The following is an 18,474-nucleotide window of genomic DNA, read 5'->3' as shown; positions in this document are numbered from 1 at the left end:
CCACGGTAAGGTGACGACTCACGGAGGTGTTCTTGCATTGTGTTACTGAAAAATTATTCTCACGTTGAATATAGCCGGCTTTGGGTGCTGGCCATGCATACATAAGAAAGTACTATCCTGTTGGGCCAATGGCTTCTGAGCACACAAAAGGGGTGTTCACACGACAACATTTGCTCCGGGGCTGCCCCCGTAGAGCGTTCACACGTGCAAAGTTACACCAGTGTGGCGCCTGAAAACAGCTTCAACCGGAGCAAATTTCACCCTGCTCAAGGAGGTGGTTTAAAAATTTGCTCCGGAGTAAATGCTCGTTTGCGGGGCAGCACCGATGTAAAATGCTACGCGTGAACGCTACAGGGGTAGACTCGCTACGCATGAGAAGAGTTGATGACATACGGCTTTCGTGCTCTGTTGGACTGCCGTCATCTTTCCTTTTGGAGGAGACCGAACTGTCTCTGAGATGTTTGTGTAGTTTGTTCCTCTGTTGTGCGTTCACAAAACAGAATTTATTTTGTGATTTCTTCACTTGATTTTCTGTTTGGCGCATTATGTTTGCTTTTCTCTTTGTTTTCTATCGGACTGCACGGCCGATGAAATGGCGACGCTACTCAAGCTAAGCGAGCCGCAGCAGTAGATAGTCCGCTGCTCTCTGCTGAGCGTGCTTCAGCGCGAACATGTACGCAAGCAATTCTTTTGATTTCAACCAACCAACGCCGATGCAACCGACGTTACACACGACAACAGCTAAGCTAGGATAACTGATACGACACTCGAAGTCGGACGGACACGTTTTTCTGCCAATCTGAGCGTTTCCTTTTTTGTCCAAATACATTTTTTACGACAACAACAGTCTTGTCCACGGCGTCTTTTATTTGTTCCACTGGGGTTTAGCAAGTGTCTTTCTAAAAAGACGAAAATCTCTTTACTGTTCCTAGTGTTAGTGCCTCAACATGGCTACGCTTGTGAAAGCAAACAGGAGGACTTTCATCTCTGAACCCATTATTAGATTCTGGGGGCAATTACATTTTCACAGTGGGTCAGAAAGTTTTTTTTTTTGGGGGGGGTTGTTTTTGTGCCTTAATAATTTAAATTGTCATTTGAAAACCAAATTTAGTATTGCCTTGGGATGCCTCTGTTTGATATTAAAATCGGTTTGTTGAACTGTAACTCGTGTGTGATAAATATTCCAAGAACGCAGTCAACAGGACGGGGGCAAATATTTTCACACGGCACTGTATAAAAGAATAAATTTGACTAAAGTGATCATCAATTGGAAGAAGCTTCAACTGACAAGTCGACAACAGTCTGCTGTGGTGAACACGACAATGAAGTGGTTGATCTTGGCTTTCTGCGTCGCCGTGCTGGTCATAGCTGGTGAGTGTCATTTTCCTTTCAGTCAGTCGACTTCACAAGAAACAATTTAACTATCACAAACTGCAATTTCACAAGAATACATCAGCAATTTTATAAAGGGAGGGGGGGGGGTTATATTGCATGAGACCAACCATGACAAGCCGTAATTATACAACAAAGGGATCATAAACTATGCAAAAACTGTGACGAATCATAATTCCACAAGAACACCTTTTCCTCCCATAATAACTTCAGCATGAGTAGCAACTACCAGACCACAAGTCTGATTGTTTCAAAATAAATGTAATTATTAAATTCTTGTCCCTGTTGTGGTAGAGAGTCTCGTGTTTGGGTGTAGAGGAAAGTTTCTAAAACACTGGCGAGGCTGGCCATGACTGAAGACAAGCTCAATGGATGGAGCCAGGGAAGACATGAGTCAAGTCAAGAGCACTTGAAAACAACCACCGCTGTCTACAAAATTCTGCACACGCAGCAGAATATAATTTGGACAGCAACGAACAATAAAAAACAAATCAATTGCGCTCAAACGCTCCACAAAATTTGCTCGGGTGTAAGATATATCGCAACAATATACGTCGGTGCGGCACCGATGCAAATGTATGCTGTGTGAACACCCCTTATGATACGTTCTGAAATTCAGGAAATTACTTTTCCCGTTGAGACAACCCCTTCAGAAATACGTCCATGTTATTTTGAGGCGGCACCGTGGCCGACCGGTTAGCGCGCCGGCCTCACGGTGAAGAGGGACAGGGTTCGACTCCGGCTTTGGCCTCCCTGTGTGGAGTTTGCATGTTCTCCACACGCTAGCAAGAGGAAGACCCAAGACGAGCTCGATGGATGGAGCCAGAGAAGACATGAGTCGAGTCAAATCAACTGTAGTCATCGAGCACTTCCAAACAACCACCACAATTCAGACCGCAACGAACAATAAAACAAATGAGTCCCGAAGACAGTAGAAAGCACAAAAATAGTCAAACGAGGGCAGTCGGTGTTCGAGAGGACGAGCGCAAGACTAACTGAATGAAATAGATGACGCACTGCGGCCACGGTGAATGGGACAAGCCAAAAGGAGAAAAAAAAATCATTTCAAGTTCTCAAACACTCCCAACTCTACCCCTCAGGTGAAGCTGTGAAATGCCAATCCTGTATACCATGGTTGATGCCATATTGTATTCCTCAAACGGTCGAGTGCGCCCCCGGCCAAGTCTGCGGTAAATCCCAATGTGAGTACCTGTACATTGTTTCATCGTCTTTGGCCAGCCTTGTGCACAAAGAAGGGAAAAGCCAGATTTTTTCGGTTTTTGCCTCCAGCGCGGAGTTGGCACACTGACCAAATTGTGTTCATTGATTGGTGAAAAAAATAATATGAAGGTTTGAATAGTTCAGCAAGATTGTCACTCCGACCTGGCAATGAGCAGTGCTGCCGTATCTGACCCCATCCTGTCCAATTCCACTTATGAGAAACAACTGCACCCGTGCGCGATTCATGAGTGACATCCAATAAGTTCGCCTCGAGCAGAGGATGTCATCCAATCCACAAACCACCAACTTCACCGTGATTCATCGCAGAAACAAAAGACTGACATGGTCCCATGTTGTCCTTTCTCTGTCTTTCCAGGGGATGGGTGCACATCGCCGTGACAGTGACAGCGGACAAGCCCTCAACTTCAAGTGCTCCAGAATGGACCACAGCGACCATCCTTTTATAAAAGTATAAAAAATAAAAAAAAAGTATCCCTGTAGTTTAGTTGGAAAGCATTAAAAAATGTCATAAAAAAATGGAGTTTTTTTTTTTCTTGCATTCTGTGTGATTGTGAAATTCTTGTGTTGAAAGTAACCCGCTTTGGGTGCTTGCCATGGATACCCTGGACAAAACAAACAAACAAAAACCCTACTATCCTGTTGGGCCAATGGCTCAAGTGGCTTCTGAGCACGCAAAACCACAACAAAACAACATTTTTAATCATGGGGGCAGCACTCAATGCAGTCGACTGTACCGTGTGTGAATGTGGCGCGTGGACACAACAAACACGCATACCATACCACCAGCTTCAACACCGTCCTCCTGGTGCCTCGCGCTCAGCAAAGCTTCTTTCAAAGTGTTCATCTCCATTTGGGGAATGACAGAAACATTTCTGTATTCGTGTTGTTTTGGTTTTTTTGAACACCTGTTTGGAATACTCCACAGGTGAAGAGGTTCATTGGAAACGGGTGAGTGTCATGACTGGGGATAAAAGCAACATCAGTGAAGGCTCGAGTTTCACAAGCAAGCATGGGATGGGATTCACCGCTTTGTGAAGAGTTTTAGAATGTTTCTCAACAGAAACCGCAAGAAATTTAGGGATCTTACTGGACCCTTGTTAGGATAAAGAGAATCCAAAAAATGGATGGAATTAGATCACAGTATTGCGCAATCAATGAGTTGTGCATCATGTAAAAAACACAAGATTAAAAATGATGGTCATTTCACTTTTAAGTGCACCCTCATCGTTGTTTGCCCTCTTTAGCTCATGTTCCGTCTTAGAAGAGGTTTTTGGCTGCCGTTTTGGCAAGAACTGATCCAAGTACGTTTACATTTGTCGGCTTTTAACATTCCTTCGAAAATGTCTAAGGCAAACATCGGCAGAGTGAGCGATCGCCCGACTGCTGAACATTTTTTCTGGGTGATTCACATTTACGTAAAATGATCGGAACGACTCACGGCCCAAGGGGCGAATGACGAGTACTCTGCACAGACACATCTCTATTTATCGAAACACATAGACACATACGGTAGATCTCCCTCTGAGCCAATGGGATACCAGGAAGACGCTCGGTAATAGCCAATGGCAGAGCAGCTACAAGTATGTTGCGTTCATGAAACTCGTAGCTGCGAGGAGCAGACCCGACTGTATTTTTACCTTTCTTGACATTTCTTTTGTAACAAAAGGCAATATTTTCCTCTTGAGGCGTTTTGTAACTTGACAATTTCATATGAAGAGACGTTGGTAAGTAGAGGTACCGCTGTACTGGGGAAGAACTAACAGTCTGCGCAGAACCCCCGAAGTCCCAGGACTAAAATCCCCTCACTGAACCGCGAGTGTTTACGTATGTTGCAAATGTTGGCTTTTCGTCAGTGTTCCGAGAAGCCTGTGTGGTATATGGTTTTTGCTGCTTCCCTGGTCTTCAAAAAACACTCTGTGATCGGTGGCTGTTTCCCGACGAATGAGCACTTCAGGGACCACGGCTGATTTGGAAAAGATTTTATTCTACCAATGTCAGAGTGAAGTCTTTCCAAAAAGTTGAGTGGCCCAAGGCATGGATGTAAAAAAGCCCCCCTACCCCTGTCAGGCCTGTATCTTTTATACCTGGCAAGGAGCTGATGTCATGGCTTTGTGCACCAGCTGCGGTTTTCAATCTACTAGTTTACTTCAGTCCTAAAAAGGAGATCTTGACCAGCGCTGTTGGTGATGGACGACAACAGCCACTTTACCTTATTATAGGATTGCACACATTGCTGAAACTGAATTCTCCCTGACCAGCAAATATAGAATAGAATCGTGTCACTGACGCCAGGTGGACATTCAAAGGCCACCTACAGGAATAGAGAGGGAATTCCAAATTACACTTCATTCCCCCCTTCCGGGACAAAGTAGTAGTCCCGGAAACGGTCTAACAAAAGATAACATCGGTAAAGGTCCAAACATCTTTCCCCAATCAAATTTTATATATGCTCACGTCTACAATTTGGCCCAAAATCTGCAGCCTAAATCACGCTCAAGGCATGCTACTTAAGGTTATTTTAACTAGGAAAGCTCAAACTATTTAGTTAGCCAATTGCTCCCTGACAACAATCTGAGGCCTCTCAGGAACCACAAGCAAAGAAAATTGAAGTCCGCATAATTCAAACGACGATACCACCCCCCTTAGGTAATACCCTTACAACGGTGACAAATTGCGAAGTAATGAATTTGGTGTGGCCCGTTAGAAGCCCCAAAAAGCTGCCGGCCCCTCCTCAAGAAAAAAAACCTCGCCAGTCTAATGACAAGGAAAAAGGGGAAGGCCCTTTCTACCATCCCCAGTGGTTCCCTTCACCTGGTGTCAACCAGGTGTAAGGAGCCCTGGCACATTACAATCCACAAAACAGTACGAGCTCACCAAACAGTGTGAAAATGGAATGACATGTCCCCCTATCACCAAACAGTGAAATTGTACCGTCACATGATCAGCCGGCCAGCAGGTAACAAAATGAGGTAAAAATATTGGAATAAACAATGAGGTATATAGTAATGAGGTATCAAAACATGCTATCAAAACAAGAACCCCGAAATGTCGCCCCCCTTCTTCATGTGTAAGTGCGTGCCGAGGCAGAGTCCATTCCCCGAATCTTCAGCGATAGAACGTGCTGGGTATCACTGCCCAGGGCCTGCTGTCCATACAAAGTCCTTATGTCCAGGTCACTGTCCATAGAGTCCCTTGCACGGCCCCGGTCAGCATCCAGAGGTTCTGGAACGAATAAGAACTCCTGCCAGTATCGCGTGATGACAATGGCAGTCAACGCAAAACACATGCAACTTTGACACAATAACGATGGTAAACTGGTCGCGGGCCGGGCAACAACATACGGTGGATCACATTCCAGTGGAATCATGCAACACATCACACAAAAAGGAAAATAAAAACCCAAGGAAGTGGCGCTACGCCGATGTTCCCACTCCTTCATCCTTTAGGACCGACTGACCCATGTTCAACTGCTGTTCACATGGAACCCTTCTCCACTTCGGCTTTGATCGTTACAAACTCAGGTCCCTGCGCTTGCACGACCGCATAGCCTGCGCATAAATTTTCTCCGACTCGATAACAAGAGCCGTCTGTCCACAGTTCGAGATCCGCTTCCCTCAGGGGGATAGCTTGCAAATCGGACCGCAGTCTAGAGTATTTTCTGACTCATGCAAACAATCGTGGGGGTCCCCACCCTCTGAAGTTGGCAAAAACTCAGCTGGGTTTACAGTAGTACACCTTGCTAGAGTGACATCCCCTTGCTCCAAGAGCCTGTAATAGTCCCGAAGCCGGGGCTCTGTCAAGGTGTACTTGCCCTGGTTCAACAGAGTCCGAAGACTATGGTGAGTAAGAATTGTCACAGGATAGCCCATGGTGATAGCCGAGGCTTTGTCATACATCAAATAGACTCCAACCATTGCTCTATAGCATGGCGGCAGGCCCATCTCCACCTCGGAGTAGGATGTCGAATAATAGGCCACAGGTTGGGGTCCAGACCCCGTACCTGTAGGCTGACAAAGAATTGCACATGCAAACCTACCCCCCGCCGAGATTGACGTGAATAACACAAAATTTTTCGAGTAATCTGGTAAAGCCAATGCCGGAGCCTCTTGCAATCTTGCTTTGATTGTTTCAAACGCCACATGGCCATCCTGTGTCCAATCCAGCGTGGCGTGGAGATCATTATTGCCTGTGTCTTTGATCATAGCTCTTAACGGCCCTACCAATTTGGCGTATTCTTCGACCCAGGAGGCCGAATATCCCGCAATTCCCAGAAAGGTTAACATTTGCCGAACAGTTCTGGGTTTTGGAGCCGTTCGTATCGCCTCCAAATGGCCATCTGAGATACGTCTCTGTCCATACGATATTTTCTGGCCCAAATAGTCAACCTGTTTTTGACAGTATTGTAATTTCTTTTGTGACACTTTATGACCATTTTCTGCCAAAATTTGCAACAGTTTGATCGAGTCTTTGTGGCACGTCTCGACATCCGATGCACAGACAATAATGTCGTCCACATATTGAATAACAGTGCTCTGCACCTGTCTTTCGAGCCCTTCGAGATCATCCTTTAACACTTTGTTAAACACATGAGGGCTATGTTTGTAACCCATAGGAAGTCTCTGATATTGATAAAACTGTCCTTTGAATGTGAACCCGAACAGTCCTTGTGATTCGCTACTGAGTGGGACACTGAAAAAGGCGCCACAAAGGTCCACCACTGAGAAGCATTCCGCGTCCGGCGGAATCTGTGCCAGCAGGGTGTGCGGATCTGGCACATCGGCTACATTGTCAATCACCACTTCGTTCACGGCTCGAAGGTCATGTACTAGCCGGTGGGTGTTGTCAGGCTTTTTCAAGGGCAGTATTGGCGTATTACTAAGAGGGGTCTGCGTCACTCTCAACACATTTGCCACGAGCAATCCTTCGATCTGTGTTTCAATCCCCCGCACTGCTTCCTCTTTCAGGGGGTACTGTGTCTTCCATGGAGGTCTGCAGCCTGGCCGAAGATCCACTGTTACCGGTTGTGCAGATTTTACAAGTCCAATGTCCGTACTGTGGCGAGACCACAGGTAGTCGGGTACCTGTCGGAGCATGTCCTCTTTGAGTTGATCTGTCGTCATACTGAGGATGGAGTCGTGTGACAGCTGTACCGTTTGGGGCTGTCCATGTCCATGCGCTGAAACCATGATCTTCATGAACCGTTTATCAACACTCACCCACAGAGCATTGTTTCCTGCCAGCGGGGAAAACTTGAGTGTTTCCGCCTCCGCCATCATTTCTCCTACATGTTGCTGCTCCCAGTCTTCTGCTATCAACAAAGTCACATGTGGGATGCTATTTTTGACTTTAAATTCCTTGTCGATGAATCCGTTTCTCTGGATTTTCATGGCCACTCCCTGTGGTCCCAGGATAATGCAAGTGCCGTTCAATTGCACTTCTTGCGGTTGCTGACGCAACCACTCTTCTGCCTGTGCCTGCGTTAGGTCTTTGTGATATTGTAGCGTGCAGTGGAATGGGTACTCTGGGGTCCTTGCTCCTGGTCTATTGGAGCGGATAAACTTTTCCCACTTCTTGTAAGGTTCCAATAGGTTGTCGCTGACATCTCCCACCCAAATTACAGTGGGCGTTGACTTCCCGGACCTTAACTGCATCATCACCTCGTGGCACGTTTTGTTTTGTATTTCAACCTCACATCCATCGGGAGAACACTTTATGGTACAGGTCAATCCACACAGGGTATCTCTGCCGAGGAGGGCAATGGGTGTACGGTTTGACACCAGGACTGGAATTTTTATTGTGTGGTCTTGCCAGCAGAGCTTTACTGGTCTTGTGGAAGGGATCAGCTGTTTAATACCCTCGAACCCTATTGTCCGCACAAAATGACCGGACATGGGGAGATGTGTAGCGTCTTCGGGCCGGATACAAGTGAAAGCCGCTCCGCTGTCAACCATAGCTGTCAAAGGCTGATCATTTACTTTCACTGTTATTGTTGGCTCCTGTTCCGGACCTGACACTACCAGCTGACATCCCCCCTTAGGGCACTCTGGGCACCCCTAAAATCCAGGCTCTGGGTCCCCAAAGGGGTTTACCGGGCCCTGAGGCCTTTGGCCTCGTGGTTTGGTTCCCCCTCTGAAGCCACCTCCAGAGGAATTGTTATAGGGCCTATCACACTGGCGAGATATGTGGCCTGGTCGACCGCAATTATAGCACGCATTAGGTCTCTGTTGTAGGCCCCCCGGGAGATTAGGCCTTCCTGCCCGTCCTTTGTCTCCACGGGCCGTGGCTCCCCAGAGATGGGCCGGTCTGTTTCCCCATTGAGGGGCTGGGCTGAAGGGCACCGCCATGGCTGCTTGCGGAGTTAGGCCATGCGGGGACGTGGGCTGTAGAATGATTTGTTGCGGTGGAGCTTGCACCACGACTGTCTGCTTCTTTTCCTTTTTATTGTCCACGAGCTGCACTTGGTTCAGCCTCCTCACCACTTCTTGGTCCTGCTCCTTTTGAGCCATCTCCTTCTTGCGGAACCAATCAACTTGATGAGCGATGTGATCAGTGTAGACATTAGTCGTCATGCTTCCCAGTCCCACCACTTCGGCCAGTTTGCTCCTCACTTGCACGGGCAGGCCCTTTTGGATCTTATCCCGCAAGATAGATTTTTCCATTTGGGTTGTATCCGGATCATTTCCTGTGATGTGTCTCCAAGTCTGATATGCTCTTGCCACGTATGAGCGTGCGTTCTCTGTCAGTCCCAGGGTTTCGAGCACAATATTATCAGGGTTTACATTGGTCGGGTACGCTGCCTTCAGTGCTCCCCACATCTGGCCTCGGACTGCTGCAAACAGGTCAGAGTCATTTGCTGATGTTGTAGCAAAGCGATGTAACCCTGCTTTTCCCAAAATGTCTTTCATGGTATGGACTCCTACCACGTTAGCCAGAAGCCTCTTAATGTCTCCTACCGCGAACTGGGTTCCCACCATGCACTCCTCCAATTTGGATATCCAAGGGTGTGCTCCGTCTTGAATGGTGGGCAGCTTCTCAAGGATGGCTGACATGTCAGAATTCTGCCATGGTTTGTATTCCAGCTGTTGTCCTCTCACCAAAACTGGTAGGATCGTATTTGCCCGCCTTGATCTTTGCTCCTGGCTCAAAAGGGACGCTGGTATTTTGGACGCTTCTTTCTTCAGCTTGCGTTCAGCGACCTCCAACCTTTGCAATTGTTCCTCCAGCTCCTCTTGCTCCTTTGGTTCCACACTCCAGTCCAATTCCTCCAGGCATTGCTTTTTCCTGTTCTTAATGCTCATTAAGGCGGTTCTTCTCCAATCCTCCATGGCCGTGGGGGTGGAGCATGAGGTAGGCGTAGGATCCTTGTCTCCCCCGTCATCATCACTACTGTCGCTTCCACTGTCGGTACTACTAAAATATGTTCTTGTTCTAATCTTTTTTTTCCCGGAGTGCGTCCTTTTTCCTCCGCTTTTTTCAAAATGCTTTTGATTGTGGGGTCATAGCCCCCCGCTGCTCCTTCAGCATCACTCTGGCTGTCATACTGCAGCTCCTTTCTAGTGTAGTCAAAAGTGCCATGCTTTGCAAATCGTGTTTTATTTCTTTTGCGGGCAGGGCTAGGGTGCATGATGATGGTGGTCTTTGCTCTTCCTGTTTCGACAATGTCCTTATCCTCCGTCTCCAGCTGATAACTTCCTTCCTGGTTGATTATCGGAAGTTGTGGATATACATTTCCACGGTCTTCACTCACATCATACGGTGGGGGATTCTTAACAGGGGACACATGTGAAAAAGGCATGTTTGCTTTTTCCATTAGGTTCTTAGCTTCTTCCATATTTTTCTGCACTTCAGCTTTAATTTTCTCTTTTCTCTGTTGGAACTCTCGGTTCAATTTGAGTCCCTCTTTGTCAAATATTTTTAACAATCCCAATTCCCATTCTCTTTTTTCCTTCCTCTTTTCTCCTCTTTTTCCTTTTTTATGTCCTGCCTTGTATGCTGATACTAGTACACGTATTGTCTCAACTACTTCCCTGTTAAAAGTCTCTTCCACCGGCCAAGGCCTCTCGATGTCAGGCCATCTTTTATTCAATTTTTTGGATATTTCTTTAACCCCCTTAATGAGCGGGTAGTTTCTCCGCACTACCTCGATGGGGGGTGGTCACCATTGGACTAGCATAGTTCCTTTCCCCCATTTTTTTTTTTTTTTTGATTGCAGATAACGATATCAATTAAACAATGCACATACGATTTTGCCAACCTCAGATGGACCCCTTAAGACCGGCTGTCTCAATTGATATTCGATCCGGTGTATTCCGTCCGCGCTATTTCTGTACCCGCACTCAACTTTTGTTGGAGATGACACCTTGTTTGAAAAACAATTGTTCACAAGTTTATGATGATCAGTCTGTAGTCAGTCTGCTATGCAATCCCTGTTCTCAGGTTTTTTATGTAAACAGAAAATCAGAAGTATTGAGGAGAGCCCCAGAGAGCAATATCAATAATTGGTGTTTAATTTTATCATTCTGTCTTTAATTTAAATTAACAAGTCGGGCTTTTCTGCAACTCCAATTTCTCATTGCTCCAAGAGGGTCTAGGGGGCGCCAGCTGACCCTCGTATTATTTATGAGGGGCCAAACTCTTTCTTGAGATGCATACATGCACATCTATATTAGTGTCGTTAGGTAGCATTCCCGTGCTTCTTGTTTCTTGTTAGACAGCTGTGGCACATTAATTCTCCTGGGTTTCAGTTACCTCAGGACCTCCACAGTTGGTCATGCATTCTTTTGCTCCTTCAGCATGCCGTCCCCCATCATCCTGTCACATTTTACCTCGCTACCAGCAAGGTAGGCCCCAAAGTGGGCACAACTCCGGCCCCACGCCCCGCCCCTACGTCACCCACACGGGGAGTGCCTAGCCTTGAAACACGGTGGGCAGGTACAGGTTGGCCACTCCCTGTCCCGCCCCCGAAGCCAGATTCCCCTCCCCGAGCGGGCACCGCAGGCGGGCACGCGCCCCAGAGCACCGAGAAGCACACTATCCTATCCATTCCATTAGTTTCTTCTACAAGCACGCTCACTCACTCGCACTCAAGAGCACACACACACTTACTCACGATCGCGCACACGCGCACACACGCACGCTCACCTACACACACCCATGGGTACACTCACACACACACTCACACACACACACACACACACACACACACACACACACACACACACACACACACATACACACACACATACACACCCACACACAGACACACACACACACACAGACACAGGGATCCCACACGTCTCTGCACGCACAGACACTCACAAACAAAGAAGACAGAGCAGGATTCGAATCCATTCCACGTTTTACTGTTTGCCAACTGCGGCTATGCAGTTTGGTGTTTAACAGTGCAGATATGCACTGACAAATACGCACGTCTTACTTAACTTTCGTTTCGTTTCGTTTCTAATAGCGCTTTATATTTTCCCCTTTATTTTCTGCAGAATTTAACTTAAGTGTGCACACAAAATACTTTTTCCCAAGGTATACCAATCCTTGCATTCCAGAGGCCTCATTGCCACGTTTTCCCTTTTTCACACAGGGATTTTCTCTACACACACAATGCCGTCCAACACCTATTTCCCAAACGCGGTCTGTACAGGCTCAAATTTATCAAACTTTGACAGATGTGTATGCTATTATGACACGTCCCCATAGAGGAATCGAACCGCAAGCAGATCGTATCAGCTCAATCAATATTCAAAACCTCTAACCCCCCCCCTCTGCTACTGGTGTGCTGAGGCACCCTGCCGGTTGCTCAAACTCGTCATAACCGGCTGGGACCAACGTGACTGGAGACAGACTGATGGCTCTTGTCATTCCAAGGCATTGGCAAAGTTTAAAACTTGATGAATTAATAATCAGGAATAATCATCCAGAATAATATATTTGGACCGAGGCTGTAAAGTCTGTCGAGACGAGAAGCAAACAAGAGACGTGAATGCATAAAAAAACCCCACATTTGCGTGAACTGATCATCTCACCTTGAATACAACCTGTGACGACAGTTGTGTGTTTACGATCAAACTCGGCTCCAAACATGGGCTATGAGTGTGGAATTTCAATTTCAGGGTTCCATCGAGATACGTATGGATGTACGATCGATTACTTCAGTTTGTTCGTAATCGATAGTGGTGCTCCACTCTCTCAATGAACAACAGCTTCCCACAATATGAGCAACAAATAGCAATAAGACTGCACTACCTGTATCCCAGATGTCAGTGTAAAAGGAGCTCTTGTAAATTTCATTTGAACCTGGCACTGGCCAAAAATGGCGTCCATGGGAGAGCTCCCAGGAGAAAACCACTGCTGTCCAAAAAGAACACCAAGGCTCATCTCACTTTTGCCAAAAGACATTTTGATGATCCTCAAGAGTTTGGGGGAAAAAGATTCTGTGGACTGATGAGTAGAAAATGGAACTTTATAGAAGATGCTCGTTACGTTTGGGGTAAGAACATTATGCCAACAGTGAAGCATGGTGGTGGCGGTGTGATGGTCTGTGGCCGCTTTGCTCCTTCAGGACCAGGACAACTTGCCGTGACTGATGGGACAATGAATTCTGCTGTCTGCTCGAAAATCCTGTAGGAGATTGTCCGACAATCAATTTGTGCCCTCTAACTCAAGCGCTCTTGGATCACGCAGCAGGACAATGATCCGAAACACACCAGCAAGTCTACCTCTGAATGACTCAAAAAACCCAAAACAAAATTTAGGCTTTGGTTCGGTCAAGTCAAAGCCTGGATTTGAATCTAACTGAGATCCTATGCTGTGACCTTAAACTGGCAGGTCATGCTCGAAAACCCTTCAATCTGGCGGGGTTGAAGCAATTCTGCAAAGAAGAATAAGCCAAAATTCCTGCACAGCAATCATCACAAATGCTTGATTTCAGTTATTGCTGCCAAGGTTGGCACAACCTTGGCACAACCAATACTGAACCCAGTATTAGGTTCTGGGGGCAATTACTTTTTCACAGAGGGTCAGAAAGGTGTTGTTGTTTTTTTTTTTTTGGTGCCTTAATAAACTGACTTGTCATTTGAAAACCGCGTTTTGTATTTCATTGGGTTGTCTCTGTGTGATATTAAAATCGGTTTGTTGAACTGTAACTCGTGTGTGATAAATATTCCAAGAACGCGCTCAGGAGGCATCCGAATCAGATGCCCAAGCCACCTCATCTGGCTCCTCTCGATGTGGAGGAGAAGCGGCTCGACTCTGAGCCCCTCCCGGATGACCGAGCTTCTCACCTTATCTCTAAGGGAGAGCCTGGACACCCTGCGGAGAAAACTCATTTCGGCCGCTTGTAACCGGGATCTCGTTCTTTCGGTCACGACCCATAGCTCGTGACCATTGATGAGGGTTGGAACGTAGATCGACCGGTAAATTGAGAGCTACGCGCCCTTTGGCTCAGCTCCTTCTTAACCACGACAGACCGATACAACGTCCGCATCACAGCAGACGCTGAACCGATCCGCCCGTCGATCTAGTGACCGAACAGCCCGTATCAGGGGGTTCGGTACCCCATACCCACAAAGCACCCCCCACAGAACTCCCCGAGGGACACGGTCAAACGCCTTCTCCAAGTCCACGAATTCCCACATACCCTCAAGGACCCTGCTAAGGGTGTAGAGCTGGTCCACTGTTCCACGGCCAGGACGAAAACAACACTGCTCCTCTTCAATCTGAGGCTCGACTTCCTGACGGACCCTCCTCTCCAGCACCCCTGAATAGACCTTACCAGGGAGGCTGAGGAGTGTGATCCCTCTGTAGTTGGAACACACCCTCCGGTCCCCCTATTTAAAAAGAGGGACTACCACCCCGGTCTGCCAATCCAGAGGCACTCTCCCTGTTGACCACCCGATGTTGCAGAGGCGTGTCAACCAGGACAGCCCCACAACATCCAGAGCCTTGAGCAACTCTGGGCGGATCTCATCCACCCCTGGGGCCTTGCCACCGAGGAGCTTTTTAACCACATCGGTGACTTCAACCACAGACATAGGAGAGCCCACCTCAGGGTCCCCAGGCTCTGCTTTCTCCAAGGAAGGCGTGCTGGTGTCCACCAGCGAGTACGGGGATTGCCGCCACGACAGGCACCAACCACCTTACGGCCACAACTCAGATTGGCCGCCTCAACAATAGAGGCACGGAACATGGTCCACTCGGGCTCAATGTCCCCCGCCTCCCCCGGAACATGGGAAAAGCTCTGTCGGAGGTGGGAGTTGAAACTCCTTCTGACAGGGGAGTCCGCCAGACGCTCCCAACAAACCCTCACAATACGTTTGGGTCTGCCAGGACGGACCGGCATCTTCCCCCACCATCGGAGCCTACTCACCACCAAGTGGTGATTGACAGCTCCGCCCCTCTCTTCACCCAAGTGTCCAGAACATGCGCCCGCAAATCCGATGATACAACTAAGTGCACATATGGACACCCTTATGTTTGAACAAGATGCTCGTTATGGACAATCCGTGGCGACCACAGAAGTCCAATAACAAAACACCACTCGAGTTCTGATCGGGAGGGGGGGGGGGCCGTTCCTCCCAATCACGCCCCTCCAGGTCTCACTGTCATTGCCCACGTGAGCATTGAAGTCCCCCAGCAGAACAAGGGAGTCCCCAGCAGGAGTACTCTCCAGCACACCCTCCAAGGACTCCAAAAAGGGTGGGTATGCTGAGCTGCTGTTTGGTGCATATGCACAAACAACAGTCAGGACCCGTCCACCCACCCGAAGGCGGAGGGAGGCAACCCTCTTGTCTACCAGTGTGAACCCCAATGTACAGGCACTGAACCGAGGGGCAATGAGTATGCCCACACCTGCTCTGCGCCTCTCACCGTGAGCAACTCAGAGTGGAAGAGAGTCCAACCCCTCTCGAGAGAACTGGTACCAGAACCCAGAACCCAGGCTGTGTGTGAAGTCCGACTATATCCAGTTGGAAATTCTCTGCCTCACACACCAGCTCGGGCTCCTTCCCTGCCAGAGAGGTGACATTCCATGTCCCAAGAGCTAGCTTCTGCAGCCGAGGAGCGGACCTCCAGGGTCCCCGCCTTTGGCTGCCGCCCAGCTCACATTGCACCCGACCCCTTTGGCCCCTCTCATGGGTGGTGAGCCCATGGGAAGGGGGACCCACGTTGCCTCTTCGGGCTGTGCCACCAGGCGCTTGCCAACGAGCCCCACCTGCAGGCCTGGCTCCAGAGGTGGGCCCCAGTGACCCGCGTCCGGGCAAGGGAAACCTTGGTCCATATATTTTTCTCATCATAAGGGGTCTTTGAGCCGTGCTTTGTCTGGCCCCTCACCTAGAACCTGTTTGCCATGGGTGACCCTGCCAGGGCCATAAAGCCCCAGACAACTTAGCTCCTAAGATCACTGGGACACACAAACCCCTCCACCACGGTAAGGTGACGACTCACGGAGGTGTTCTTGCATTGTGTTACTGAAAAATTATTCTCACGTTGAATATAGCCGGCTTTGGGTGCTGGCCATGCATACATAAGAAAGTACTATCCTGTTGGGCCAATGGCTTCTGAGCACACAAAAGGGGTGTTCACACGACAACATTTGCTCCGGGGCTGCCCCCGTAGAGCGTTCACACGTGCAAAGTTACACCGGTGTGGCGCCTGAAAACAGCTTCAACCGGAGCAAATTTCACCCTGCTCAAGGAGGTGGTTTAAAAATTTGCTCCGGAGTAAATGCTCGTTTGCGGGGCAGCACCGATGTAAAATGCTACGCGTGAACGCTACAGGGGTAGACTCGCTACGCATGAGAAGAGTTGATGACATACGGCTTTCGTGCTCTGTTGGACTGCCGTCATCTTTCCTTTTGGAGGAGACCGAACTGTCTCTGAGATGTTTGTGTAGTTTGTTCCTCTGTTGTGCGTTCACAAAACAGAATTTATTTTGTGATTTCTTCACTTGATTTTCTGTTTGGCGCATTATGTTTGCTTTTCTCTTTGTTTTCTATCGGACTGCACGGCCGATGAAATGGCGACGCTACTCAAGCTAAGCGAGCCGCAGCAGTAGATAGTCCGCTGCTCTCTGCTGAGCGTGCTTCAGCGCGAACATGTACGCAAGCAATTCTTTTGATTTCAACCAACCAACGCCGATGCAACCGACGTTACACACGACAACAGCTAAGCTAGGATAACTGATACGACACTCGAAGTCGGACGGACACGTTTTTCTGCCAATCTGAGCGTTTCCTTTTTTGTCCAAATACATTTTTTACGACAACAACAGTCTTGTCCACGGCGTCTTTTATTTGTTCCACTGGGGTTTAGCAAGTGTCTTTCTAAAAAGACGAAAATCTCTTTACTGTTCCTAGTGTTAGTGCCTCAACATGGCTACGCTTGTGAAAGCAAACAGGAGGACTTTCATCTCTGAACCCATTATTAGATTCTGGGGGCAATTACATTTTCACAGTGGGTCAGAAAGTTTTTTTTTTGGGGGGGGGTTGTTTTTGTGCCTTAATAATTTAAATTGTCATTTGAAAACCAAATTTAGTATTGCCTTGGGATGCCTCTGTTTGATATTAAAATCGGTTTGTTGAACTGTAACTCGTGTGTGATAAATATTCCAAGAACGCAGTCAACAGGACGGGGGCAAATATTTTCACACGGCACTGTATAAAAGAATAAATTTGACTAAAGTGATCATCAATTGGAAGAAGCTTCAACTGACAAGTCGACAACAGTCTGCTGTGGTGAACACGACAATGAAGTGGTTGATCTTGGCTTTCTGCGTCGCCGTGCTGGTCATAGCTGGTGAGTGTCATTTTCCTTTCAGTCAGTCGACTTCACAAGAAACAATTTAACTATCACAAACTGCAATTTCACAAGAATACATCAGCAATTTTATAAAGGGAGGGGGGGGGGTTATATTGCATGAGACCAACCATGACAAGCCGTAATTATACAACAAAGGGATCATAAACTATGCAAAAACTGTGACGAATCATAATTCCACAAGAACACCTTTTCCTCCCATAATAACTTCAGCATGAGTAGCAACTACCAGACCACAAGTCTGATTGTTTCAAAATAAATGTAATTATTAAATTCTTGTCCCTGTTGTGGTAGAGAGTCTCGTGTTTGGGTGTAGAGGAAAGTTTCTAAAACACTGGCGAGGCTGGCCATGACTGAAGACAAGCTCAATGGATGGAGCCAGGGAAGACATGAGTCAAGTCAAGAGCACTTGAAAACAACTACCGCTGTCTACAAAATTCTGCACACGCAGCAGAATATAATTTGGACAGCAACGAACAATAAAAAACAAATCAATTGCGCTCAAACGCTCCACAAAATTTGCTCGGGTGTAAGATATATCGCAACAATATACGTCGGTGCGGCACCGATGCAAATGTATGCTGTGTGAACACCCCTTATGATACGTTCTGAAATTCAGGAAATTACTTTTCCCGTTGAGACAACCCCTTCAGAAATACGTCCATGTTATTTTGAGGCGGCACCGTGGCCGACCGGTTAGCGCGCCGGCCTCACGGTGAAGAGGGACAGGGTTCGACTCCGGCTTTGGCCTCCCTGTGTGGAGTTTGCATGTTCTCCACACGCTAGCAAGAGGAAGACCCAAGACGAGCTCGATGGATGGAGCCAGAGAAGACATGAGTCGAGTCAAATCAACTGTAGTCATCGAGCACTTCCAAACAACCACCACAATTCAGACCGCAACGAACAATAAAACAAATGAGTCCCGAAGACAGTAGAAAGCACAAAAATAGTCAAACGAGGGCAGTCGGTGTTCGAGAGGACGAGCGCAAGACTAACTGAATGAAATAGATGACGC

General features: G+C 47.7%; 1 protein-coding gene and 2 long non-coding RNA genes across 4 annotated transcripts in view; 2 read left to right on the top strand and 1 right to left on the bottom strand.

Annotated features, from left to right (window-relative positions):
* Positions 1 to 18,474, bottom strand: part of adat1 (adenosine deaminase tRNA specific 1) — a 144,892-nt gene that overhangs the window by 42,827 nt on the left and 83,591 nt on the right. The window lies entirely within an intron of this gene.
* LOC127597763 (uncharacterized) lies at positions 1,060 to 4,522 on the top strand. The gene is made up of 3 exons (XR_007961725.1): positions 1,060 to 1,371; positions 2,493 to 2,594; positions 2,990 to 4,522. It is a non-coding gene; the product is annotated as an uncharacterized LOC127597763 (long non-coding RNA).
* The window catches only part of LOC127597768 (uncharacterized), a 38,706-nt gene continuing 37,358 nt past the window's right edge, over positions 17,127 to 18,474 (top strand). For both annotated transcript variants that reach the window (XR_007961729.1, XR_007961730.1), the window contains exon 1: positions 17,127 to 17,438. This is a non-coding gene — a long non-coding RNA (uncharacterized LOC127597768). The remainder of the gene's footprint in view (positions 17,439 to 18,474) is intronic.

This window comes from Hippocampus zosterae, chromosome 3 (genome assembly GCF_025434085.1).
Source record: "Hippocampus zosterae strain Florida chromosome 3, ASM2543408v3, whole genome shotgun sequence".
NCBI classification, from domain to species: domain Eukaryota; kingdom Metazoa; phylum Chordata; class Actinopteri; order Syngnathiformes; family Syngnathidae; genus Hippocampus; species Hippocampus zosterae.
This window is presented reverse-complemented; position numbering and strand designations above follow the sequence as displayed.